This window comes from Labeo rohita, chromosome 7 (genome assembly GCF_022985175.1).
Source record: "Labeo rohita strain BAU-BD-2019 chromosome 7, IGBB_LRoh.1.0, whole genome shotgun sequence".
Taxonomy (NCBI): domain Eukaryota; kingdom Metazoa; phylum Chordata; class Actinopteri; order Cypriniformes; family Cyprinidae; genus Labeo; species Labeo rohita.
In genome coordinates this window covers 169,215-196,106 of record NC_066875.1, presented here as the reverse complement: position 1 = coordinate 196,106, position 26,892 = coordinate 169,215, and the positions used below count along the sequence as shown (strand labels likewise).

Genomic DNA, 26,892 nt, shown 5'->3' with positions numbered 1-26,892 from the left:
GGTTACAAATTATTTTAAGTTGACTCAACAAATTGTTTTTTACAGTGTGTGCGAAGATGGAGCACTTTACGTACAGTATAGAAGTGTAGTAAGTGTGCTGAGGAAAGTGTATTTTAGTGCACCTTCTTCACCAGCAGTACTTTAACCATATTTTATGACAACAGAAGTAATTATGAAATGGCATATCAAGATGTACTCAAGTCCTACTTAAGTGGGTCTAAAACACTCATTTAATGTTAATGTAAAATATAGTAAATTTCCATTTAATAGCAAATTAACATGCCGTTAAGTGTCATTTGTAAGCGGTGATTTGCTCTATATGGACTCAGATCGACTGTTTTCTCTTTTCTCCCACAGGCGGGATCTGCTCTCCTCATGACGGCGGTTTGAATTCATTACAGACACACTCAGAATTCAGTAAATCACTGCAAATATCAGCGCTGACGTAACAGATGAGGGATGATGGGAGATCGAGATTTGTGTGTTATTTAATGAAACGGATGAATTCACAGAAGGACACAGAGAGGAAAAGCAGAAAGTAAGACGTGCAGCGGACAGAAGAATGAAGACTCGCGTGAGCAGCAGAAACACGCGGGTCGAGTCACAATGGATGACGACTGCGGTCAAACGCACAGATCCTGCCACGAGTCTGTAGTTCCTCGTGACCTTTGATTCGGCGTCTTTAGACTCACCATTGGTTGCAAAGCTGCAAAGTTGCAAAGTTCCCTATAGTTAGTAGAATGCCTAAAGTGGACGATCAAAATAAAGTGCAACCGACAAATACGCTTTAATAAGAATAAAATAATGAAAACAAAATCATGGTCAGTAAGGAATGCGTCTGTTTGGTAAACGACCTTAGTTCCGCTCAGATCGGTTTGTTTGAAGTCCGTTCAGCACTATTTATTTATGTGTTTTTCCTCTTCACGAGCAGCAGGAAACCGGTTGTGATATTTCACCACATCACATGATCAGTAATCAATAATTCATCATCGCATTCTGAACTTCAGGACTGATGAACCTCATGTAGGTGTTCTCATCATGAATTGACATGAATTCTTCAGCGTGGCTGATGTTTATGTGTGTGTATTTATCACACACACACACACACACACACAGGACGTCTTCATTAGCTGTGATGTTGTGAGGAGCAGAGAGTTTATGCATATGATGAACCCTTCACCTGCTCCAGATCTCATCCATTATGCATGGACGACCCAACCAGACTCTCACACACACACACACACACACACGTACAGGTAATGAGGATGTCTGAGCAGGTAAATGGCTGTAATGTTGCTCTATGGGTGTGTGTGAGTCCTGCTCATGTTCACTAGCAGCTCAATCCAACATCTCTGTACAAACACCACTGTCTTTACCAGCACCGCTGACGGCAAACTGGTGTAGTTACCCTCCAGAAATACTGATTAAAGAACTCACTATGGAGTAAGTAAGGGATCCTGCACGGCTAGCTGTTTATTAAACGCGTTTAATGTGGAGGCAAAGAAGCACCCGACGCGAAGCTCATATTTTGGATGAGATGTTTTCTTGGTCTTGTCTCTCAGACGTCATGTAGGTGTTTTTGGGACGAGCTGCCCAAAAACACTCCTCTGGCACCAGTGGGTGTTATGAGACTGAATTTGGCCTTAGATTTTAAGAGTCTGGATTTAGCTGCCGTACCTTCTATTTATCTGTTTATCTGATTAGTAAACGCAGGACCTTGTAAGCGCTTGTGATCAGAGCCAGCAGCTCATTTTGTCTGGAGAAAACAGACTCGCTGTATGTAAACAAGCTCTTTTTGATTGCACCAAATTAAAATCAGGAACTGGTTTCCAATCTGCAGCATCAGTGGCTTCTCTAGCGGGAATCAGATCAGCAGTTTCCTGATGAATTACAGCAGCTGCATCTTTTTAGATACAGAAGAGAAAGGACATTTGGAGGGTTTAATTCTGATGACTGAAAACGGTTTGAGAACATCACCTGTAATTGAGACGTCACATTTCACGAGCCCTACGGGGACACGGACCGTACAGTGAAAGTGTTTTTTAATTAATAACAGACTAAAGCAGCGTGTAGAGCACTTCACAAACCAGCATCCTCCCAAAACGTCATGAAATGACGTCTTAAATTAATCCATGTTTTTATATGTGAACAAGGATAAATATCTTTTTATAATTTTTTTATGTTGATTTATATTTAGTTTGCTCTTTTTGGTTTTGAATCAGTGATGTAATATGTTAATAAAGGATAAATATTTGAATTAATTAAAATATCTGAGTCTCTCTGTGTCCCATTCCTTGTATTTTAACACCTTCCTAATTAAGGCGTGGGGTTAATGAAATCTCTCTCACGCGCCGGAACGATAATGAGAGCGAGAGAATCCGTTAATCTACAGGAGAAAGCCTGGAGACAAGGTGTTAAAAATAATTTCTAATTTTCACTTAAGCAGGAAGTGTGAGATTTCCCACCATTACAGAACGAGAGCGAACGCCGCCTGAAATTATATTTAATATTCCTGAAATCTCTTAAAGTCACACACACACATTTAAACCAGATCACATCACAGAGCAGCTAAATATTATACAGACCCAATTAAACATCATTTACTCTGTTTATCTGATATTTTTACACGATTATATTACATCAGAATTTCACGTCCTGTGTTTGCTTGTATACTGTACATTAATAGTTAATGCCAGCACAAACAGTCTGTGTGTGTGTGTGTGTGTGTGTGTGTGTGTGTGTGTGAATAATGTGTGTGTGATGAATAATGTGTGTGGAGGTCAGATCAGGGTCGTCGTAATGAACGACAGGTCAAGCACACAGACTCTCCAAATCTCTCCAGAGACACGCACACACACTCAGAAGTGCTTATCAAAGCAGTTTGATGATCTTAAACGGGTCTAAAGGGGTGAAACGTCTTGAGCAGCACAATAAAGTGTTTCAAGCGCTGGTGAAACTCCTTCTGACCTCCGTATCGAACTCAGATCCGCTTCAGTCGCTGCATGAAAACCAGCTGAGAGAAAGCGCTCATCACACGAGCACACGCGGGAAACATCTGGTCAATATTCAGATATTAATGTGTCTGTAGGTGCAAACAGGGCATTTTTTTGTCCATGAAACAGTCAGTAAACGGAGCTGCTTAACTACCAGAAAATCAATCAATCAACCGTGCAGGACATACTATAACATTTTATGAAACATTTTATTTTACGATTAATACAGGTCCTTTTCAAAAAATTAGCATATTGTGATAAAGTTCATTATTTTCCGTAATGTACTGATAAACATTAGACTTTCATATATTTTAGATTCATTACACACAACTGAAGTAGTTTCAAGCCTTTTATTGTTTTAATATTGATGATTTTGGCATACAGCTCATGAAAACCCAAAATTCCTATCTCAAAAAATTAGCATATTTCATCCGACCAATAAAAGAAAAGTGTTTTTAATACAAAAAAAGTCAACCTTCAAATAATTATGTTCAGTTATGCACTCAATACTTGGTCGGGAATCCTTTTGCAGAAATGACTGCTTCAATGCGGCGTGGCATGGAGGCAATCAGCCTGTGGCACTGCTGAGGTGTTATGGAGGCCCAGGATGCTTCGATAGCGGCCTTAAGCTCATCCAGAGTGTTGGGTCTTGCGTCTCTCAACTTTCTCTTCACAATATCCCACAGATTCTCTATGGGGTTCAGGTCAGGAGAGTTGGCAGGCCAATTGAGCACAGTAATACCATGGTCAGTAAACCATTTACCAGTGGTTTTGGCACTGTGAGCAGGTCCCAGGTCGTGCTGAAAAATGAAATCTTCATCTCCATAAAGCTTTTCAGCAGACGGAAGCATGAAGTGCTCCAAAATCTCCTGATAGCTAGCTGCACTGACCGCAGCTGACATGGCACCCCAGACCATCACTGACTGTGGGTACTTGACACTGGACTTCAGGCATTTTGGCATTTCCCTCTCCCCAGTCTTCCTCCAGACTCTGGCACCTTGATTTCCAAATGACATGCAAAATTTGCTTTCATCCGAAAAAAGTACTTTGGACCACTGAGCGACAGTCCAGTGCTGCTTCTCTGTAGCCCAGGTCAGGCGCTTCTGCCGCTGTTTCTGGTTCAAAAGTGGCTTGACCTGGGGAATGCGGCACCTGTAGCCCATTTCCTGCACACGCCTGTACACGGTGGCTCTGGATGTTTCTACTCCAGACTCAGTCCACTGCTTCCGCAGGTCCCCCAAGGTCTGGAATCGGTCCTTCTCCACAATCTTCCTCAGGGTCCGGTCACCTCTTCTCGTTGTGCAGCGTTTTCTGCCACACTTTTTCCTTCCCACAGACTTCCCACTGAGGTGCCTTGATACAGCACTCTGGGAACAGCCTATTCGTTCAGAAATTTCTTTCTGTGTCTTACCCTCTTGCTTGAGGGTGTCAATGATGGCCTTCTGGACAGCAGTCAGGTCGGCAGTCTTACCCATGATTGCGGTTTTGAGTAATGAACCAGGCTGGGAGTTTTTAAAAGCCTCAGGAATCTTTTGCAGGTGTTTAGAGTTAATTAGTTGATTCAAATGATTAGGTTAATAGCTCGTTTAGAGAACCTTTTCATGATATGCTAATTTTTTGAGATAGGAATTTTGGGTTTTCATGAGCTGTATGCCAAAATCATCAATATTAAAACAATAAAAGGCTTGAAACTACTTCAGTTGTGTGTAATGAATCTAAAATATATGAAAGTCTAATGTTTATCAGTACATTACAGAAAATAATGAACTTTATCACAATATGCTAATTTTTTGAAAAGGACCTGTATTTGGCTCACCAAAAACAGGACTGATGATTAAGCTTTATTTACAGTATGAGCATGATGGTTTTTAAATAAATAAATTATTGATTTATTTATTTAAATCAGTACTTAATCAAATTTACTGCTGGGATTGATAACAGACCAACAAATCTGAATCTTAGCAGGTAAAAAAATAACTGTACCACAATTGTGACCCTGGACACAATTGGCACAAAGCCAAATAAATAGTTTCTGAATAAATAAGGTTTCCACTGATGTATGGTTTGTTATGACAGGACAATATTTGGCCGAGATACAACTACTTGAAAATCTGGAATCTGAGAGTTTAAAAAAAATCGAAATATTGAAAAAAAAAAAACATTTAAAAATTAAAAGTTTTTACAAAATATCTTCATGGAACATTATCTTTACTTTCTCTTAATATCCTAATGATTTTTGGCATAAAAGAAAAATTGATCTTGCAAATTCATACAGTGTTTTGTTGGCTAATGCTATGATATGTCGTCCAGGGTCACAATTATACCGAATGTCAGAATTATGATACTGTTGCGTGATTTTAATTGTTGGATACAAAGAGACGTGCAAAGTGTTTAAAATGAGCTGTTCTGCTCATTTCTTATTAGATAACGTTATATAGGCTATACAATAAAAAATAAGACTAAAAAATAACTTAAAAAAGAGTGTAAGATAATAAGACTTGTGTTCAAGGACTTTCTCCAGAATGAAGTTTATTTTTACATGATTGACAGACAGTATTTGTATTAATGTAATATTTGCTTGTGGGTGTTTGTTAATCCTATGAACACTGTAGGAATATTAAAATAAAACCCTCAGACACTGACAGGTTCTTCTTTGACCTTTTTTTCCATTTTTTTTATTTATTTATTAGCTCAATATTTCCCTCTCACCTTCACCATACCCCGGCATAATACAAGTCCTCACAGCAACTCACACCAGATACTGCTGAATTAACTCCAAATATTCAAACATCAGTGCTCATCTTTTAACAAAATCCGCTAAACTCTTATACTGTTTCCACCTTATAAAAACAAACATCCTTGTTTCCTGAAATACAAAACATAAACAATACATCTGTAACAAACTGTTACATTAAGTATAAGTCTTATTTAATAATTGCGTTAGCCTTATGCTTAAAACAAGGAAGCATCAGTAACAGTTTGTTTCTTCTGGTGGAGGACATGATGACTGTGAAGTGAGTGATATCGGCTGTCTGTCTAGTCAATGTCATTTCAGCACAGCAGAAGAACAAACTCTGACAATGCTGTCACGTTCACACTGCATTCAATGTGGAGTCACTCCGCTTCTGTTCTTCTGTTCACACAGCATTTACATCACATCTGTCACTCTCATCTCAACACTGACCACACACAGTCCTGACTCATTCCTATGTTTTCATACTGTCCACAGTCGTCATTTCCAGTAGCTCCACGATCGAGACGTGACCGGTACAGTAATAACACCGATTATATTCAACAAGGAAAAACTCAGTCCAGACAGCTCTTCCTGATCTACAGGTGTGATCTGACCAAAAACAGCAAAAACCAGAGGGATCTTCTGACATCAGAGAGAAGGGAAAGTCATTCTAGACTTGTGTACTTCAAATCTTCAAAAAGTACATAAAAAATTACAACAACTACAACAATGAAAGCCATTTTAGGATGATATCAGTTGAAATGGCTGAAAAATCATAAATACCACGAATAATCATATAATTTAATGGCTTATCACTTTTGACCAATAGGTGGTGCTGTTTTCAAATTGATGTGGTGTGTTCTGTGTGAGCTGACAATGACACACACAAAGTTTGGTGTCATTATGCCAAAGCTTTACAGAGATACAGCCTCAGAGTCATTTTGGCATCATGCCTCAAATGCGTAGTGGCGCTGTACGAAAACGGTTTGGTCTATTGACACAAAATCCATAACTTTGTTTAAGCACAGTCTGAAGATGATTTGAGTCAAATATGGTGAAAATCGGATCAACGGTCTAGGAGGAGTTTGAACAAGTAGGTTTCGTACATTAATCAAAATGGCAGAAAGGAAGTTCGGTCAACTGTGGTATAATTTGTATATATGTTGTCGGCATGACCCAAGGAATATTTTAAGACCAATTACAACAGGCTAATGCAATCAGAAGTTATTAGCATTTTTGTAAATGTCATTATTAATGTTTAATGAATGGTGTATTAATTCTGACCAGTAGGTGGCGCTGTTACCAAATTGATGTGGCGTGGTCAGTGTGAGGTGACAATGGCACATATAAAATTTGGTGTCAATATGTCAAAGCTTTGCAGAGATACAACCTCAGATGTAGTTTGGCATCTTTCCAGCAAATTCGTTGATGCGCTAAACAAAAACGGTTTTGTATATCGACACAGAATCCATAACTTTTTCCAGCATGGTCTGAAGATGATCTGAGCCAATTTTGGTGAAAATCAGACAAACCGTCTAGGACGAGTTTGAAAAAGTATGTTTTACGAAACAAAAATTTATAGAAAAAAACTAAACCTTACGATTTTTGAATTTTGGGCTTCATTCGACTCGGCATGAGCCAAGGATTCAGAGGAAAGGGGAATTTTCACGGTTCTGTGGGCTGCCATAGATCATGAGCGGAAGAAACAGAAGAAGAAGAAGAAGAAGAAGAAGAAGAAGAACACCAACAGATTCAATAGGTGCCGTCGCACCTTCGGTGCTTGGCCCCTAAAAACAAACAAACATTATTTTAGCTAAAGTATTTATATCAATACTGTGTGCATTTTGCCCCATGTGTGAGGTGAAATGCCCCCCCTTGCCACGATTTATGAGATTTTTAAACAAAATAAACAATTGTATGATTCATTTTCACACATAATATGTTGCTCCATAAATTGTCAACACAAATGTATGCATTTTTCTGCAATCATAAACTTTGTGCAGGGGGTGCCTTTAGTCCCGCTGTACCCTACTATTTCCATGATAAGCATTCTATATAAAAGTATGCTAAAGTGCACTTCTGTTTTCACTAGTAATCATTCCGGCAGAAGTGCGATATCAGAACCACAGAACTTTTATTCCAGGCCGCTCAGAGTCTCTGTGATTGTGGAGTTTCTCAGTGATGAGCTTAATACACTAAACCCCGTCGCATTTGTTGGCTGATTTCTCTCTCCATCACATCAGCGCCTCTCTAATGTCATCTACTGCTGGCCGTCTAATGCACGTCAGCGTCTGCTCTTCAGATTTTGTGTCCGATAACAGATGAAGTGTGTGTGATCGATGGAGACGCTGTGAGCTGCGATCGATCGGCCGCTTTTCTAATAGATCTCATCTGCATACGTCCAGTTCTCCAGATGCTGTTCCGCAATAATCCAGCAGGAGGCCTGAGTTTTCAGACGACAATCACAGATCAATGCGGCAGGTTTGGAGAAGAGTTCGGGGTTCAGGTGAAACGGAGACGCCCCTCACAAACCGTCCCACGATCCACTGCGGCTTTAACGTTCAGACGCGGAGCCGCCGGAGCGCCGGTGCCGGTAAGTTCATGAAACGAGTCTCGAACACAAATTATTCATGCCAGACAGCAGCGCAAGAGATCTGCCTCTGTCTGTGTCTGCTCCTGAGATGATTAATAAAGCGGCCGTTTACTGAAGAGCTTTAACGAGTCATCGGAGTGTTTGACAGACAGACGCATCTGTCTGATGGATATGTCTTTAAATTTGGCCACTTTAACCTGCAGCCTCTTTTCTCAGTTTGAGCATCTATCAGGACTCTCTCTTTCACTCTCAGCTTCTTCTTATTAACACTCTATTTCTTTTTTAAATGCAGACTCTTATGTTTAGGTCCTGTAGTCTCTACAATAATTTTTCTCAGAGTTTTAATTACCCCAATGAACCGAATGTGAGAGACTAACACGTGTGAATGAAAGCATGTTCAGATGACAGTGAATTCAGTTCGACGTTTCTCAGACGAGCGACATACTAAGATCAACAAGGGTCACTGGAGCTGCTCCTGACAAGTCCACTTGAGAAAAGAAATAATATTTATGAATTATAATTACAGAGTACTAAATCTCATTTTGGATTAAAAAGATGCTTCAATGAATGTGGTTATTAGCAGTTTTGAATTGTTTCGTTGTTCTTCTTTTCAAATACAAGATATTGAATCTATTCAATAAAATAAATCATTCATCTCATAATTTGAACATTTTTATCAATACTCAGCCAGTTTCTTCTCTAGATGGTAAAAGGGCTTCTCTCAAGGGCTTCTCAAACCAGCATTGTTATCATTAACTAAAATAAAGCTATTAAAAAAATGTATTTTGAAAAATACATAAAAAAAAAAAAACCACACACACATTTTAAATAAATAAATAAATCAATCAATCAATAAAAATTACAAATGTTGCCTATTAACCAAAACAAAAATAAGTTAAGGACCTAAAATGACTAAAACTAAAATAAAAATAAATGAAAGCTAAACAGAATTGAAAACAAACAAACAAAATGAAAATGTAAAAAAATAATAATAAAATAATAAATAAATAAAAAATATATTTAAAATATGAACAAACATTGTAATAGTATATTAATAACAGTAAGCAGCAAAAACATGACAAAATACTAAAAACTCAAATTATGTCAAATAACAGTTACAAACATGTGAATTTGCTGATGAACCAGTCATTTCTGTCATGCTTTCTTCTGTGTTATGTGTAATAATATTACGAACAAGTAGGTTTATGTGGCACATGGACTTATTGGAGTCAGTTCCTCTATAAATGATTCAACATTAATTCTGTGTTTTGTAAAACTGCAATCCGTCAGCAGTCCATCGGCTGCTGATAATGTGTTTAAACACTGAGATTTGAACTCTCATTACTTCTTTATTAGGGGTGAGTGTTCGTCCAGCGGTCAGATGATGATCTGAGATCAGCTTCATGTGTTCGGGTGTCTCATGTCTGTATGTCGTGTGTCTCTGCGGCTCCTCAGATCTGATAAAACGGCTCAGAAAACCGATGCATTTTTCATGCACAGTCTCAGGAGAAACAGCAAAAATAGAAACATTTGCGGCGCGATCGTCTCGAACAGACAAACAGATCACAGGAGTTTAGAGGAACGTTCAGGTTCAGCGTTTGCGTCCTGCTGCCGATTACCACAGAACATCAGCTCATCTCGTCCCTCGGTTTGCGTTCAGTGATGCTTTTACAGCGGAGACAAGAGAGTTAAACGTTATAGGTGTTAACATGAGGCGTTTCAGAGCTTCACAGGAGGCAAAGATTTGCAGTGAATAATCACGTGATTTCAGCCTGTTCCTCACAGCCGTATCAGAGCTGAAACGCAGAGCACGAGCTGCACGCCGTCGTCTTTTTTGCCTCAACAGCCGGTTGAAGACATCTTTTGTTTTCCAGAAAGGAAAGAACGTCATGAGGGTGAGAAAAGAAGTGCACTTACGCATATTTTTAAAAGAGTTCTTATGACAGAAATAATACATTTAATACACTTTACCCTTAAATGCATGAATGTTTCACCAATCACTATTACATATTCAGGTCTTGAGCGACCTGGACCTATTTATCCAGCACCGATGGATCTCTAACTGCTGCGATAGCAAAAAACACTTCATGTTTTAAACAATTACAGAAGAATAAAATACAGCATATTTCATAACCTTTTGAAATTTAGAGGATGATTGTACCATCGCCGTCATCATTAATTTGTTTTATGCCTGCGGTAATTATGAGTGAAACAGTGCCACCTTGAGAAATAAAGGTGAATTGCATGCATTGAGTCATCAGATATTTGATTTTTTTGCACAGAAAAAAAAAATTATACTAATACACAAAAAATCAGAAAACAGGCAATCTTTTTTTCTTGTTGTATTGTTTATAATGAATAGATTGAGGAATAAGGATTACGTGCGAAGTGAATGTCATGTTTTCAAATGCTTAAATGCATGTAAGTTGCAATTATTTAAATTCAACAACAAAACAAATTAAACACATTAGAATAAGTGAACTGCATTCAAACATAGTTTAGAATCTACTTACTGTGAAAATAATAAACTTTACAGAATATAATTAAACGTGAACTAAATGTACTGTTTTTAGACTTAATCGCATGTTAATTACAATTAAATGGACAGCTATTATAGATGAAATTTCACTTTAAAACACATTAGAAATATAATAAGTGTACTTCTTTCAAGCTTGACTAAAGATTATTAAAATGTCATGATTTAAAATGTACTTACGCAAATAATATACTTTGTGAACTGAAATTTAAAACAGAACTTTTAATTTGACATTATTACAAAGGTCCCTTTTTTAAAAGTGTACATAAGTGTGTTTAAAAACAGTCATGAAAGTGTCTCTAGTTAAGCCACTTAAGTGGCCTTTTATTTCATATTATATTACTTATTATTATATTTTGTTTTTAAAACTTTTAAGATTTGAAGTACACATTCAATACAATTAAGTGCACTTCGTTTCACACTCGTGATGACAGAATGTTCATTTTTGGTGAACTGTCTCTTTAATAAGTCACAGGAAGCGAACTGCGAGTTCTTCTGGACGGGTTTCTGAAATGATCGTGTCATAAATAGTCGTCTGTTCTGACGAGAGCCGCAGAGAGTTTCTGAGCGACGCGGAGCGAACCGCTATGATTTATTCACTCCGAAACACACGGCGATCTGTCCTCCATCCAGAGAGCGAGACAGTCAGAGAGACAGACAGCGTGTGTTTATGTGAGTAATGATGGCTGTGTTGTGATGTGTTATTCATTGAGTCTGATGATGAATGACTCCCTTCAACACCAGATAGAAGAGTCAAAGTGAAATTACATTTCCCAGCGTGACACACACACACACACACACACACACACACACACACACCTCACGACAGCGCGACGCAGATTAGCTCTGTCACACGTGTGTGTTACTCTAATAACTCACGATAACTCTGATCTGAACTCAAGATCATCACTGACCGACACACACACGAGAGTGTTGTTCCTCAAAACAACGAGCTCGTCTCTGATTGGCCAACCTGCCATCAGTCTGATACAATGCATTTGACAGTGTTGAAAAATATTTGACAGATATTGTATATGAAGTGTTGTTGAAGGAAGCACCACCCATGTGGAACAGAAGCGTGCTTAACTAAATTGAATGTGCATTAGTTGCGCATTCAAAACTAAAAACCATATTTTAAAAAAAAGATAATATGAATGAAAATGAGGCTACTTAAGTGACTTAAAGAGATACACTTTCATGACTGTTTCTAAACACACTTAAGTACACTTAAGTGCCCTTTGTAATGATGTCATAAAAAATGTTTTATTTTAAAGTACATTTTAAATCATGTTTTAATAATCTTGTGCCATGATTTTGATGTGTTGACTAACACTTAAGCACATATAAAGAACTTGAAAATCATTTTACCTGTAGTGTTATTCAATATTACATTTAAAATAAAATAAAAAAGGACTAAATTGCACTAAATTACAAGTTTCAACAGAAATGGCATTAAAGTATATTTTAGTTTATTATAGATGCTTGTCAGTACATTTAGCAGTACTTTAACCAAATGTCAAATAGTAGAAATGATGAAATTGCATATGAAGATGTGCTTAAGTCCTAGTTCAAAAAACACTCATTTTAATTAATTTTAAGTTATAATACATTTTCATTTAATTGCAAATAACATGCAGTAAAGTCTCAGAAAACATTCATTTAGTTCACACTTAAGTACATTCTTTTAGAGTATATTATTTCTGTATTAACTACACATTTTTCACAAGGATAGTGATACTCTGATGACAGATACTCTGGTCACTACCTGTGATTGCTGATCTAATAACACTTTGGATGTCTAAGAAAAGAGTGTGTCCTCTAGGGTCAAAGGTCACATCAGACATGAAAGTGTGGTCATTAATTCACTCAGCCCTTGACCTCAGTGTCCGTCACCTTTTAAAGTCTGAAGGCAGGTTAACGACACCTCCAGAGCACTGAGATAAAGAAAACATCGTGCTGCTGATGTCGAAGGGCGTATAAACCTGTGTGTGTGTGTGTGTGTGTGTGATTTCAGCTGAATCTCTGAATAATGAACTGCTAAATAATCCTGTGTTTCTGCTGAGAGAGGAGGATCGTGCGAACGGAAGCAGGAATTTTCAGGAATCTGCATTCTCTGCTCCTCTGGGGTGAAGAGTTCTCCAGCGTACAATAGAGATTTTACAGCAGATGTTTTTATCTCTTTATTTAAAGTGAGTGTTTGAGATGCGCTCAGGCTCTAGTGTTTTGGAGATCTGCTCTCAGTTTTAGCAGAGTAAATGTTTGACTTTTTCTGCAAGAATGAGCAAAAAACAATGTTTGTGTATTTTGTGCCTAAAATATGCCACAATTAAATGACATTCTGGCCAAAGGTCAATTTTCCTAACCGGCAGGTCCAGATGAAGTCTGCTGTTACTGCTCTGGTTTTGGAGGCAAATCTGCCGATCTGAGTGGAACGGTTTTGAAATCGATAAAGTATGTGAAATAGAACTGAAAAAACGACACTCTTGTTTATCTAAAGGCATATGGCTTGAGGATACAGCGATATCACTACTTCAGGATGACAGAACAGACGCACGAATACACACTAATGGAAATTCATTCCCGTACAGGTTTTCTGACACTGATGACATCATCGTAGGTGCAGGTGCTACAGATGCCAACTTTTATTGCTTTTAAAACTCAAATTTATGAGCTGTTAAAACATGAACTCATCTGTTAATTGGCTGTGTAAAATCCCAGCTTTTTTTTTGTTTTGTTTTTTAATTATTATTATTATCAGGATGCCATTCTGCATGCTGTTTTAATTTGCACTCCTGCAAAACACTTCTCGGTGTGTTACAGTCGTTTTGTTATATCCGTCGTTTATTTTATTTTCACTCTTTTGCTCTGTGTCTGCTGGTGAGCAAGAGAAACAAATAATAAACAGAAATCACAGAGGAAATCCGTCAAGTCTAAAAGTCTCGGTTGTGGGACCTTGAGGAAAGCAGTGGGTGTTCAGATGCACAAATTAACCACAAAAATAATAAAAAAGAGAATACATTCAAAGACAAATTCTGTTCATATCCCCAAAGAGGTCTGAAAGTTGTGTGACTTTTTGGAAACAATATATGGAGGGTCTTTTTCTGCTCCAGCATCGACAGAGTTTCTAAAGGTTATAGTGTGACGGTTCAGGCCAGACCAGAGCGGTTTGCCAGTTACTGGGTTAAAACTTGGAATGGTTATTAGGGAGATGCTAGGTGCTTGCCAAGGTGTTCTAGATAGCTGCCTGGGCATTGTTAAGAAGTTTCCCAAGTTCTGCTAGGTGGATTCTAGGGTCACTTTACATGACTTCTACCAGTTTCCTCACCACAGTCCACCAGAAGATATTTTCTATACTCTTTAGTTAGTGTCTAAACATACAGTCAGCAAACTCGTGACCATGAGCTACTTAATGAGCAGACCCTTTCTGCACCAACTGTACCTTTTGGGGTACAACAGCTTTCCCCGGGTGGAATCATTGAAGGGACAACTTTGTACATTGCCTACGCCTAGAAGGTACACATTACCTTCTTAGAGTAGCAATATTTACTCTTTATTTTATGAACCTTTAGGTGTAAATTAGGTGCAAAGATGTCCCCTTGAGGGTACTGCCCCAGGGATAAGGTGTTGTACTTTTAAAGGTACAATTTTGCACATTTATTCTGAGCGTACTGTACGCTTTCACTGCCAGCAACTCGAAGGCTCTACTGAATGAGCAGAGAACATTTAGGAGGGGGCACTGGGAGAAGCTTAAGCAAATGCAAAGGTAAGTTAGCTGGAAGATAAAACATCAAGGCCTCCAGAAGAAGAGCAGAGGGCAAGCTGCACAGGAATAAAGTACAGCCGATCACTAGCCGAGCAAGTTCTCGCACAGGTGCAAACCCACTGAACCAAGCTGAACCGTTTATTGAACATGTCGGACCGCAGAAGCAAACCAAACTAAACCACGCTTTAATAGTTTGGAATGACACCCAATGTGTAACTACACTAAGCAGGTGAACAAGAAAATAAAGAGTCACCAGATGACATCTATCCCCTCGTTTGTTTAACGGGAGTCTCTGTCTGGTGAGAGTCCCTGAGCTCAAAGAGAACATCTGGTCTTGGTGCCAAGGAGAGGATCCACCTCCATTCCTAATGACTGGAGACTAGTACCACTGAATCTTTATCTCTTTAAGCCTCTGTTCTAACCCAGCCAAATCTCCTACTGGAGCCCAGAATCAAGTTGGACTGTCTGTCATCCAAATGCTGCCAAAATTGTCACCTGCACATGGTGACAGAACTGTGACTTCTGCAGAAAAAGATGCAGGTGGACACTTCCATGATCTGACGAATCGCATGCCGCCTGACAGACAGACCACAGATTGTGAGACTGCAGAAGTGTGTGTCTGAGCAGGTGGGGAGCGGCACAAGTGACAGCTCAGGTCATTCCATGTGTGCCGCAAGATGCTTCGTAACTTCTACCAGGCTGAGAGTGGGGCCGCGGCTCGCAATTGAGCCGACTCGCTGTCTGCTGCCTGCGTGAAGCTTTGAGATGTTAATCACAATATTGTTTTCAGATTCCTGCAAGAAGAGAGCACGCGACACATCACCATTGTAAGACTTGGTTTTGCCTTTCACGTAACAGTTACACAGACAAATAATTCATATAGAGTACTTAAATATTGAGACCCAAAAGCACCAAGTTTTGTGTCGCTAAGCAACAAACAGTCCAGAGAGGCTCCCCTTCCTGCTCAGAGCTCACTCAGTCCAGATATACTCCGGGTTCTCTCATTCCTGCTCACCAATTGTCAGGGATATGTTGCCTCACTATGGGCTTGGCAGAGGTGTGCGTCAAGGGTGCATAGAGGCCGGGAAAAGGGGGTGTGTATGAGCCCCATTTTGAATCCTACAATAGGGGCTATCGAACTATTGGCAGCAGTACCCGCTTTTTGGTGTGTTCGCACCGCAGGAACTAGAGACGCATTTAGTTGTAGGAACTGTTTGGGGGAACTAAACTAAAGGGGTGCTACTAAGCTGTTTCACTTTTTGAACTTTAGTCAGTGTGTGGTGTGTATATTTTGGCATAAAAAAGATCTACAGAGGTACAAGTCTCAAAGTCCCTTCAAAGGGAGATATTTCGTTTTTAAAAAATCCCTGTTCAAGAACTACAACGAACGGCTCCTTTAGACTACAACGTTTGTTTTCCACATTCAATTATGTCACAACACGGCCCATTGGAATATCACTAATTAAATCCCGCCCACGGAAATTCAAATTGTTGGAGGGTGGGTAGGGACGAGGTGGGGAATTAGCCGAACTTTAGCAATGCAACGCGGAGAGCCGCTTCAATGAGCCGCTTCACAGCGCGGCGGGTATAAACACAAGCATTGACTAGAGCGGCCCCTTCAGAGCGGTAACGCGCCGCAGACGTGTGCAGAGTGTGGTAAGAGATTTATTCATCATACAGTGAAGATAGCTTCACTTATAACATGAGTGTTTTTTTTAAATGCATAAACTTGCACTAGACTAGGCTAGGCTGATCAGTGATGATGTTCTTGGATAATGTTAGGCTATGTTCACACTTGGCGTCTTTTTTGACAAGAAAAAGTTGACAACGGCGTTTTTTTTTTATAAAAAAAAAATAATCTGGCAGCGTTGAAGCTGGGAAAATGGGAAAAGAGGAAGCTCGCTCTTGCGCTGGTGTTTTATTTTTTATTTTTTTGCCCTTTATTTGATAGAATGGTATTTAGACAGGAAGCGAAGTGGGAGAGAGAGAGAGGGGGGGACGGGATCGGGAAGGGTCTGCGAGCCGGGACTCGAAAAAGCGACGCCCGAGGCACAGTGGCGTTCATGTTGACTTGCTGTCCACAAGGCTATCGGAGCCGTGCGTCAGTTAACGATGAGGAGAATGTCGGTTCACAACAATAAAATAAAAGTCTATCTACCTGCACCTTCTGCATTTTTTCTTTTTGTACTTGTTGTTTTGGAAACGTCAGTTCTGGCTACTCGTTTGTCATTGGTCAGCTGTCAAAAGGGCGTTTCTTTCAGAAAGAACGCTCTGAGCTGCAGAAAAAGACGACGGCAGTGGCGTTTAAAAAAACGCTCAGGACTTTTTTTGAAAACAGGGTTTACTCTATAGGATTATAATGTAAAACAGACGCTGGCAGTTTTAGAAAAGACGCCAAGTGTGAACATAGCCTTAAGCTGCTTTTAGCCTTATGCTGAAGCTGATTTCGAGCAATGAAGCTAAGCATGTAGATAATTAAATAAATTAGCACAATCTCGCAGGCTGAGGACAGGACCCAACACTACTGTAGCGTATTATTTACTCACCCTCCATGCATCCTAGATGTATATGACTTTCTTCTTTCAGACGAATGCAATCGAAGTTTTATTAAAATTTATCCTGGCACTCCAAGCTTTGTAACAGCATAGACGGGTGTTTCTCTTCATCAGTCCAATAATATGCACCCATCCATAATAAAAAGTGCCTCACACGGCTCCGAGGGGGTTAATAAAGGCCTCCTGTAGCAAATCGATGCATTTTTGTAAGAAAAATATCCATATTTAAAACATAAGAATCACTTTTATCTAGCTTGCGCTAACAGTTGTACACGGAACTTGCTTCTTTGACAAGGGGCGTGGCCGTACTGAAACACCGTCTAAGCCGTTCACCAATCGTAACGCAGTGGGACAGCTAACCAATCACAACACATTTCGTTTTTAAACCTGGAACTAATCGAGTAATTTGTGCCAGGCTGGGAGAAATGTATTGTAATAATAATAATAATAATGCATTTTTTCAAACCACCAAGCATGAAAGCATGTTCTATAACACCCCTAAAACAAAATCAAGAAAAGAGGACCCCTTTAACTCCTACTTCACAGTAGGGTCTAAAACAGTTCTATAGAAACTACCAGTGATGTAAGTGTACGCTGATTGGCCGAACGCATACGAAACACCGGCTACCCGACGTTTTGAAAAAGCTATGAAAATTACTTAAAATTAATTACTTAAAAATGATTTACTCCACACACGGAAAACAGCAATAATGGCATTTACCTGTTGTCTGCAGCATTGTGTTTTTTCTCAGCCTCAATGAACTGCAACACTGCATATTGTCATAGAAGATTTCATCTCTCATCCCAACCTTTTGCTGTTACAATCACGTAAATTGTGCAAATGCAACCAGGAAAACGGCCCGAGGGGGACATTGGTTCTCTAGAAACTACCATGCTAGCTAGTCCAGAACTGAGTCCCTAAAACTACATGGTGCGAAAGCCCCTAATGACAAATAGGATACTCTATGGTGTTGTGGACTTAATGGACACGGGTTTGTGGTGACCAAAGCTGCTTTTCCACCAAAATTACCTGGAACAATTTGTCCCAGGAACTTTTTTCCCCCCCAAACCTGTTGCTGTCTGCATTTCAATCGCGGCCTAAAGTACCATGAAGATTAGGCAAATAGTCTGGTGACATAGAAGTGTGTGCAACTGCTCCTCCCAGTCCAGGAAGGGGCACTAATGTGGAAAAACAATAATGTCATTCAAAGCGACCACTTATGTACAACATAAACAAACCAGAGTTGTGTGAATAATATTATAAGACTGCATCATCTTATTTCTGTGAATTTTCTGTGTTTTATATGTGAGCAGGGGACAGTTGGTACAGGGGTACATTTGAAACACCTTAAATAACTTGCAAGCACAACAAGTCTGTTAAAGTTAACTTACATTTTCGTAAACCTTAATCTGTGCTCTAAAAACTGAGATACTGCATGACTTTGTGTCATCGTAAAATCTAGAGAAATGCTCGAGGTGGTCAGCGGGGTACAGTTGAGACACAATGTATAATTTATTTATTATGTTTATTGTTATTATGTTTATTAGGTTATTGTTTGCATTTGATCTGTTTTATTATTGCTGTTTGCAATTGTTCAATGTTTTTTTTTTTTTTTTTTTACTGTTTACTGTACTCAACATTTCAAATGCTACTATTAAAATTATGAACTGAAACTAAATATTGTATTCGCTGTTTGCCATTAGTGTACAATGTTTTACAAATGCGCTACTTTTACCTAAATAAAAAAGATGCTTGTGTTTATTGGCTAATTGTGGCAAATATGACCCACTTATGGATGTTAATAATTATTAATATTTTAGTAGACAAGTAAAGGAAATGTCATAAAATCACTTCTATTCAGTCCTTAGTTTTGGTGTGGTAACGGAAAAAGCAAAAAGTGTACCAACTGTACTCGGTCTACCGTACTATCGAATGCATCATGTTTTGCCATGTTCGGTGCCCAAGTCCCACCACCGAAAGTTCCTGACCTTTAAAAAAAAGAACTACCTCATGAGCAGAAACTTTATTTAGATCCCGGTTCCTGCGGTGGAAACACACCGAGTACTGCTCCAAAATCCCTAGTTTCTGGGGAAAGTTCCTGTGGTGGAAACAGGCTTTACGTCTGCAAGATCAAAAGTTCAAGCGAATGTGCCATTTGGGACAGGGCCCAAGTGATCATAGAGTCAGATGAAACACTGACGCACTGAAACCCTTTCTCCACTTCCACACCACTAACTTTGTCTGATCTGGAACAATGTGAAGGCTGACAAAGTGGAGGCATACAAACAGTGAAATGTTACACTGCTGTTGGGATAGATATCAGCACTGTTGAGTCGCTGCTCGACTAAATCAGATCCGACGACCAGCGCCATAACTAACTTTACTCTAGCCAAAATTCGATCTTTGAGGATAACAATTTGATACCTACAACTTGAGATATCCTTCATATTGGGAATGCACCTTTGGGGTAAAGACAGAATGCACAAGTCGATGAACAAGCTGGGTCTGACCTAGACCCACCGGAGGAAGAGGCTGTGGAGGAGACAGGTGTCCAGACTAATGGACAGTGGCGGAGTCTCTCACACCGGTTCGCTGAAATGAAGAGCCACGGATTGATCCATCCTCAGTGTCTCCTGCAGATGATCGTTCCTGTCTAATATCTGTATCTGTCTGGACACAGGCCTCTCCTGAATACAGTCCTCTATCTCTCCATATCTTATACCGTCTATTTCCTCCAAGAGGACTCCCGATGGGTGCCACCGGCACCGCCGCCAGAGGACACTCGTGAATAAAGCTCATGGGATCTGCTCTTCACCCAAACCTCCTGAGCACAGACGACACCAAATGATCATGTGTGTTTCCTCAAACTTGTTCACAGTCAGACTTCTATGCCAAAATATGACAAACTTCACATAATCACACAACCCACTGGGACTCTGGTTCTTGTTCTGGCGAGGAAGAGCTGGCCAAAATTATCTCACTCTAATGCGCGTGAGTCATCTCACAGTGTGGCGTTATATCATCGGATGGGTGGAGTCATCTTACCTAGTGGGTGGAGTTATCTCAGCTGGGGAGCGCGTGTGGAGCGTAGAGAACATATGGACAGGATGTTAGTGTGTCGTAGGAGAGAGAGACACCGACACAGAGAGAGAGAGAGAGAGAGAGAGAGAGAGACAGGTAGCGGTTGTGTTTAATTAGTCTCATCAGAGCGAAGGTGGAGCAGGTGAACGGAAACATGACTATCTGCGCCTGCCGTGCTCTCCTAGTTTCTGATTTCCTCATTGTTCTTCCCTGTTTCTTTCTGTCGTTCACTCCTCATTATTTCCCTCTGCGAGTCGAGTTGAGGAGAGCAGATGGTCGATCACACAGTGAGACCAGCCTGCCGTCCACCTCCACCCCCCTCCCCTCCGTTTCAGTTTTAATGTGCTTTATTAGCATGACAAATAACAGTACATTCATACTGCCACAGCAGATGCAGCTTAGCTGCTGACAACGAAAACCAACAAAAAATAACATTAACAATAAGAACAGCTCAGAAGAAAGATGCTACAACAAATCAGCTCATAATTAAGTGCCAGATCTACACAGATCAGCAGGGCTGGGGATGACATGCATGACGTAATCAGATGACGTAGGGAGCAAGTAACCCATTGCTTGTTTCACAAGATCTGCTCATCCTGTCCTGACAAATTTGGCTTGCTGGCCTTGAAGGAGGGGCTCAGGCCCACGATTCGGCTCCAGCTCTGAGCAACCACTCCGGACTACAGAACGGGATAGAATGAGGTGCCGTAGCCTAGAATAGAGACGGGCTGGTGGAGGGATGTTGGAAAGCCATCGCTGGCATGGCCTAATGCCTGCTGCTGATATACGCTTGTGACGATGATGATTGACAAGACTACATTTAGAACATCATAAAATTCCCACCATAATGCACAAGATACTTTAAAAAAAATGTTTTTATTTATTTATTATTTTTTTTAATTATTATTCTTATTTAATTAATTTATTTATTGGGGAATGCAACTGCAACTCCAATTAAAAAAATAAAAAATAAATAAAAATACACACAATCATGCTTTGATAAAACGAATAATATGTTGACTTATGCGAGACTATTCGTGTTCACTGATTTACTTATCTGCCAAAAATCTCATATTTTTACATATACTGACAGATGCACACATATAGTAGAAAGAATTTAAATAAATTAATATATAATTAAAACAAAAAAATCGAATGATGATGTACCTTCTTACAGGATTCAACCCAAGGTTCCTCAACAGCTTGTGTCAGCATTTTTCATTATTTTTATTACGTAATTTCATGTAATTCTTTTCTCTTTCTGCATGCATATACGAACTCATCAGACTGAGAGAAATACAAAAGAAAAGAAAAAATGCTGTTTTTTAGATGGTGTTTAGTTTAGATGTCACACCAGTGTGTTAGCTACTCGAACGCATTTCATATCAGCTGCTCATTTACACTCCACAGAGAGAAACACACACACATACATATTTATGATAGAAGCGAATCTCCTGAAAACGTCAAACAGCAAGTAGGTCAAATCACCTGTCACTGCATCCCAATATAAACACTGTGTGTGTGTGTGTGTGTGTGTACTTGTTTTTGCTACATTGTGGGGACCAAATGTCCCCACAAGGATAGTAAAACCTGAAATTTTTTGACATTGTGGGGACTGGCCTGCGGTCCCCACAATGTTAAAAAATTATTAAAAATAGTAAATGATGTTTATCTGAAAGTGTAACGATACAAACATGTTTTCTGTGAGGGCTAGGTTTAGGGTTAGGGTTGGGTTAGGGGATAGACAATATCGTTTGGTCAGTATAAAAACTATAGAAGTCTATGGAAAGTCTCCACAATTCACAAAAACAAACGTGTGTGTGTGTGTGTGTGTGTGTGTGTGTGAGAGAGAGAGAGTGTGAGAAAGAGAGAGAGAGAGGGAGAGAGGCTGCTGCTCAAAAGAATGACATAACTGCACAAAATGAGTGTGCGGGATGAGAGCAACACACACACACACACACACTGTGAAATATTCAGGCTGTGGCGTTTTAACGGTCAGAACAAATTGAGCTCAAACTCAAACGCTTTCTTTCCACCGCACATGTTATTAAACACATTTAAAGAGATGTTAGCAGATTCAGCCGTGACTTTCACAAACGCTGCACATCTCAAACTCAGTCAGAGAGAAACATCAATCTTCTCGCTGTTTGCATGAACATTTGAGCCGTTAGCAGCTCTTCCCCCTAAAAACATTTTCCATTTTAGTTTTTATCTTTCCGCTTCAAGCTTTAAACAGCCCAGCGCTCCGAGCAGAGAGCCGTGGGCGTTATCCATGAAGAGAACATGCCTTATCCCGATCCACGAGCCCGACGCCGCTCCGCCGGTAATCACAGCACTCGCAGGATCCCACAATCCAAATGAATGAGAGAGAGAGAGAGACACACTCACACACACAGTCCCAAATCCCACTGTTCTGTAAGCCGCTGCTTTACTGATACAGAAAAAAAATAAATAAAAAAAACATCACCGGAGCCTGAGAGAGAACGGATCAACTACAGAACAGACAGACACTCTAAACTACACGACAGCAGAAATAATGAGAAACACAGCAGTGATCACAGACAGCACTGTCAAATCACATCTGAGTCTGAGTGATGATGATGATGATGATGGTGATGGTGATGAAGGTGTGGAGCAGCAGCTGTCTTTAATTAAGAGTGTTTGCTGATTGAGCCCAGAGTCATTAATGTGAACAGAAATAATGAATTTACATCACAAAGCACTTGAGACACTGACGAGAACAGCGTGAGATTCGACCGAGATCAGCAAAAAACCTCCTCAAGAGTTCAGAATGACCACAAACTCCCTCGAACGCACGCACTCGTTTATGCAAATGAGCACATTTGATCAGCCCTCGGTCCGTTTTGATGAAGATCGTGATGATGGATGATACAAACCCAACCTGAAATAAAAGTCATGCATTTCTAGAATATAAATAAATATAAATAAATACATAATATATGTACAGTACGATGATCGTCCAAATTAAAATGTCCCCAGAAGAAGGATTTGACAGATTTATCTCACTTTTGGAGACAAATTTGTCCCTAATTATACACACACACTTGGACCAGTGACTGGAGCTTGTGTCCCACCAAAGCTTTTCTGCCTGATCAGACATATTTCATCATCATCATCAGAGACCCAGAAATCCCATGACCAACCGCAGCAGCACCACTGACCCAGAACACACACACACACACACACACACACACACACACACAATACACTCCTCACAGAATCACAGATGTACGTTTGTGTTCGTCGCACACACACAGCGGCTGATTTGTGTCTCACTACAGCTTTTCTGACATTTTTATCATCATCATCATTATTAGAGACACAGAAATCCCACAACAACAACAAACCTGAAACACACACACACTTCCTGCACACGTCCAGTTCACACACACATTTATACACTGCTGACAGAACCACACTCACGAGTCTAAGCTCATTTCTCTCTCTCTCTCTCACACACACACACACACACACACACACACACACACACACACACACTGAGAGTTTGTGCACACATGTCCGGATCACACACACACTTACAGAGAGTGAAAGTATCTGTACTTACTCCAAACGCTGAAGATCACAAACCACTGACTGAAACACACGAGAGAAACACACAATCATCAGTACAGCACGAGGAAGATGAGGAGGAGGAGGATGAAGAAGAAGCTGATAAAGATCAAGAACAAGATGAAGACTCACCCAAAAGCCTTCAGAGGTGCGCTGAGGATCCGGAGGAAGGTTTTATGTCTTTCTGTCACTCCAGCCAGAAACAGCCGCGATGAGGAGGATGAAGATGAAGATGAGGATGAAGAGCGTCTTATTCCACACACTGACAATCAGCCGCGATCATCCGCGCGTCCGACGCCCGCGAGCATCACAGAGAAACACGCGCACGCGGAGAGGAGATACCTGACTCTGTTTGTGCGCGCGCGCGCGCGTGTGTGTGTGTCTGTGTGTGTGTGCGCGAGACTGACGCGCGCGCCTGCAGTTCCGCCTCGCGCCGCCGGATGGCCGGAGAAACGCGCCACACACCCGAGATCATGCGAGACCGAACAAACAGCTTCATCTGATTCATATGGATGTTGATATTTCATATCATCACGTCAGCTGCGAGTAAACGCCTCATATCGATTGATCGATTGATTTGGTCTTCATCTGTTCTCTGTTTAGAAGAACAGAAGCGACATCAGCGCCCTTTATTTCAAAACTTCTGCTAGATAATGCTTAAAGAGCAAAACAGTGATTACTAAGGGTTACAGGGAAGTAAAAAAGACCCATTCGTTTTCCCATTCATTTATAAATATATATATATATATATAACAATTATTGGAATGTTACTTTTAAATGTTCTCTGAACGTTCTGAAACAAGTAACATTTACTCCACAAGTAACAAGACACAAGTAACAGGCTACTCAAATAACATTAGATAAACATCAAAGTGGGAAAAAAAAAAAAAAACCTTCCATAAACAGTTGTGCTAACATTTTAAGAACATTCTTAAAGACCAGGTCCATTATTCACAAAACATCTTATCCCAAATAAGTTTTTAGGGAAGAGTTTTCTCTTAAAATCTATTCACAAAGCTGCTGAGACAAACTTTATAAGGAATAGAGACAGATCTTAAGCTATAAGAGGAAGGGCGTGGTTGACCTCGTTGCTATGGATGACGTCAGCATGCTTATTAACTATGCACACAGTGATTGGCTGATAAGGGAGGGGTCAGATTTGTTCATAGAAATATTGTAGAGTATAAAAATGATGCCACATTCAAACAAAGATTTTAAAATGCAGATTGTCCAACTTGTTAATAAAAACAAGAATATAATCAAAGGACAATTCAGAACTGGGATAAGCTCCAAAACCAAAAAAAGTTGTGTGGGAAAACATACGTGTGCAAATAAATGTGGCGTGTTTCTAAAATGATTATGTTCCAAAACTGCCAGCAACAGCCCTGCTGAAAAAAAAAAAAAAACTATAGAAACCATCACTGAATTTTAAATGTTTTTGCTGGTTATAATGGTAATTGTACTGGTTTTAAGGCTGGCTATGATGGTGCCTGTTGGTCTCCATTGCTAATTGGTCACCTTCTATATGATCGAAGGAAAATTGTCCCTGCGATTAAGGTGACCCCTTTTTAAAAGATCATTATCGTCAAATGTTTCTAAAATGTTTATGTTCTGAGGCAGATTGCTGGCAACAGCCATTTTAGGATAGTTTGTGATTTGGTCCTCTTCACTAACGTTTCACAGATTTAGGAGCTAGTTTTAACGTTAAAATGCGAAATACTCTCAGAGCAAAACATATGGAGTCCTAAATTTAGGACTGACACGTCCATTTTTTTTTTTTCGATTTTCTCCTAAATTGGCAGGTTATGAGCTACTTTTAGCCTTAAGATGTTTTGTGAACGCGGGACCAGATAATGTTGAACAAACGTTCCGTTAACGTTACTGAAAGAATGTTTGTTTACAGCTTTGAGGGAACCTTTCCAGAACGTTCCCCATTAGCTCGGAGAGCACTAACAAAAAGTGTCTCTGTATTGCTATGATCATTCAGCGTGAAGTAAGGCGGTTTAAAGCGAGCTCAGAGCTGTGATTGTGACTTTTTCACACGTGAGGTGAAGATTCAGCAGCGTCTGAAATAGAAAAGAATGAAAAGGCAGTTTCCAGCTCACACACCTGCAGAAGAGCTCAGTGTGTGTGTGTGTGACTCTTCAGGTCAGCCGGTGACACACACACAGACGGACATGTCACTTACCGTTAGCGTCTGAAGAGAGAGCAGGATAATGTCAGACAGACAGAGACACGGTCCATTTTCTCTCTGTTAATGACGTGTGCATTATATTGTGTTTGAATGTGAGTCAGAGTCTCACTTAAAAAAAGAGCCACGACAAAAGGTTTTAACTGAATTCGAGTCCAGGAAGTGAACGTCTGATTCCGGCGCGGCTCGTTTGCCTTTATTCGCCGCTCTACAACTCAAACACATGACTGCAAGGGCCGGTTTAAATTTAGAAAGCGCTCAGGAAGGAGAGAGAAATACAGTTACAGTGTCTCGGATGCTGGAGATGGGCTGTGTTTGGCTGCAGGGCAAACGAGAGCAGCAGCTCCTGAACAAACAGCAGACAAAGCGGCCGGATCGCATGTGCTGTGGCTCCCATCATCCTCCGCTCCGGTCACCGCGAGCAGCGCTTCTGTCCCCTCGCCTTATTCATCTGGATACAGACCTGTAAAACACTGTCATGAGCCACGAACGCCTGCCTGGGTCTTGAATCTGGGTCACGAATGAGAAGGGAAATATTCAACTGCACGAATTTAATAAACCACTGCTGTTTTTTTCTCTCTCTCTCTGCTCTGTCATCATCTCGGGACGCGGGTTATTATTATGAGTTAAAACTGTAGCTGGTGTAACTCGAGTCGCTCGCAATCTCAGCATATTAAACCGACACACACAGAAACAACACGTTCATCAGAACCGCGCCTGAATCGGCCTTATATTCATCCTGTATGCTGCAGACTTCAATATTTCAGACATCATTTATAATCACTGACTGCAGGATGTCAGATACTAGACTAGACAGCGGGTTAAAAGTTAACACCTGTTTACAAGCCACTGAA

At 40.2% G+C, this 26,892-nt stretch overlaps 1 protein-coding gene across 41 annotated transcripts in view; it reads right to left on the bottom strand.

Annotated features, from left to right (window-relative positions):
- LOC127168251 (receptor-type tyrosine-protein phosphatase delta) overlaps nt 1–24,202 on the bottom strand; it is a 311,712-nt gene extending 287,510 nt beyond the window's left edge. For 19 of the 41 annotated variants that reach the window (XM_051114908.1, XM_051114921.1, XM_051114911.1 and 16 more), the window contains exons 1-2: nt 23,980–24,202; nt 23,843–23,871 (exon numbers count right to left, since the gene is read on the bottom strand). The gene's annotated coding sequence lies outside the window, so the exon portion shown is untranslated. The remainder of the gene's footprint in view (nt 1–23,842; nt 23,872–23,979) is intronic. The other 22 variants (XM_051114933.1, XM_051114941.1, XM_051114934.1 and 19 more) reach the window with 2 other exon arrangements.
- Nucleotides 24,203–26,892: the final 2,690 nt, after the last annotated feature.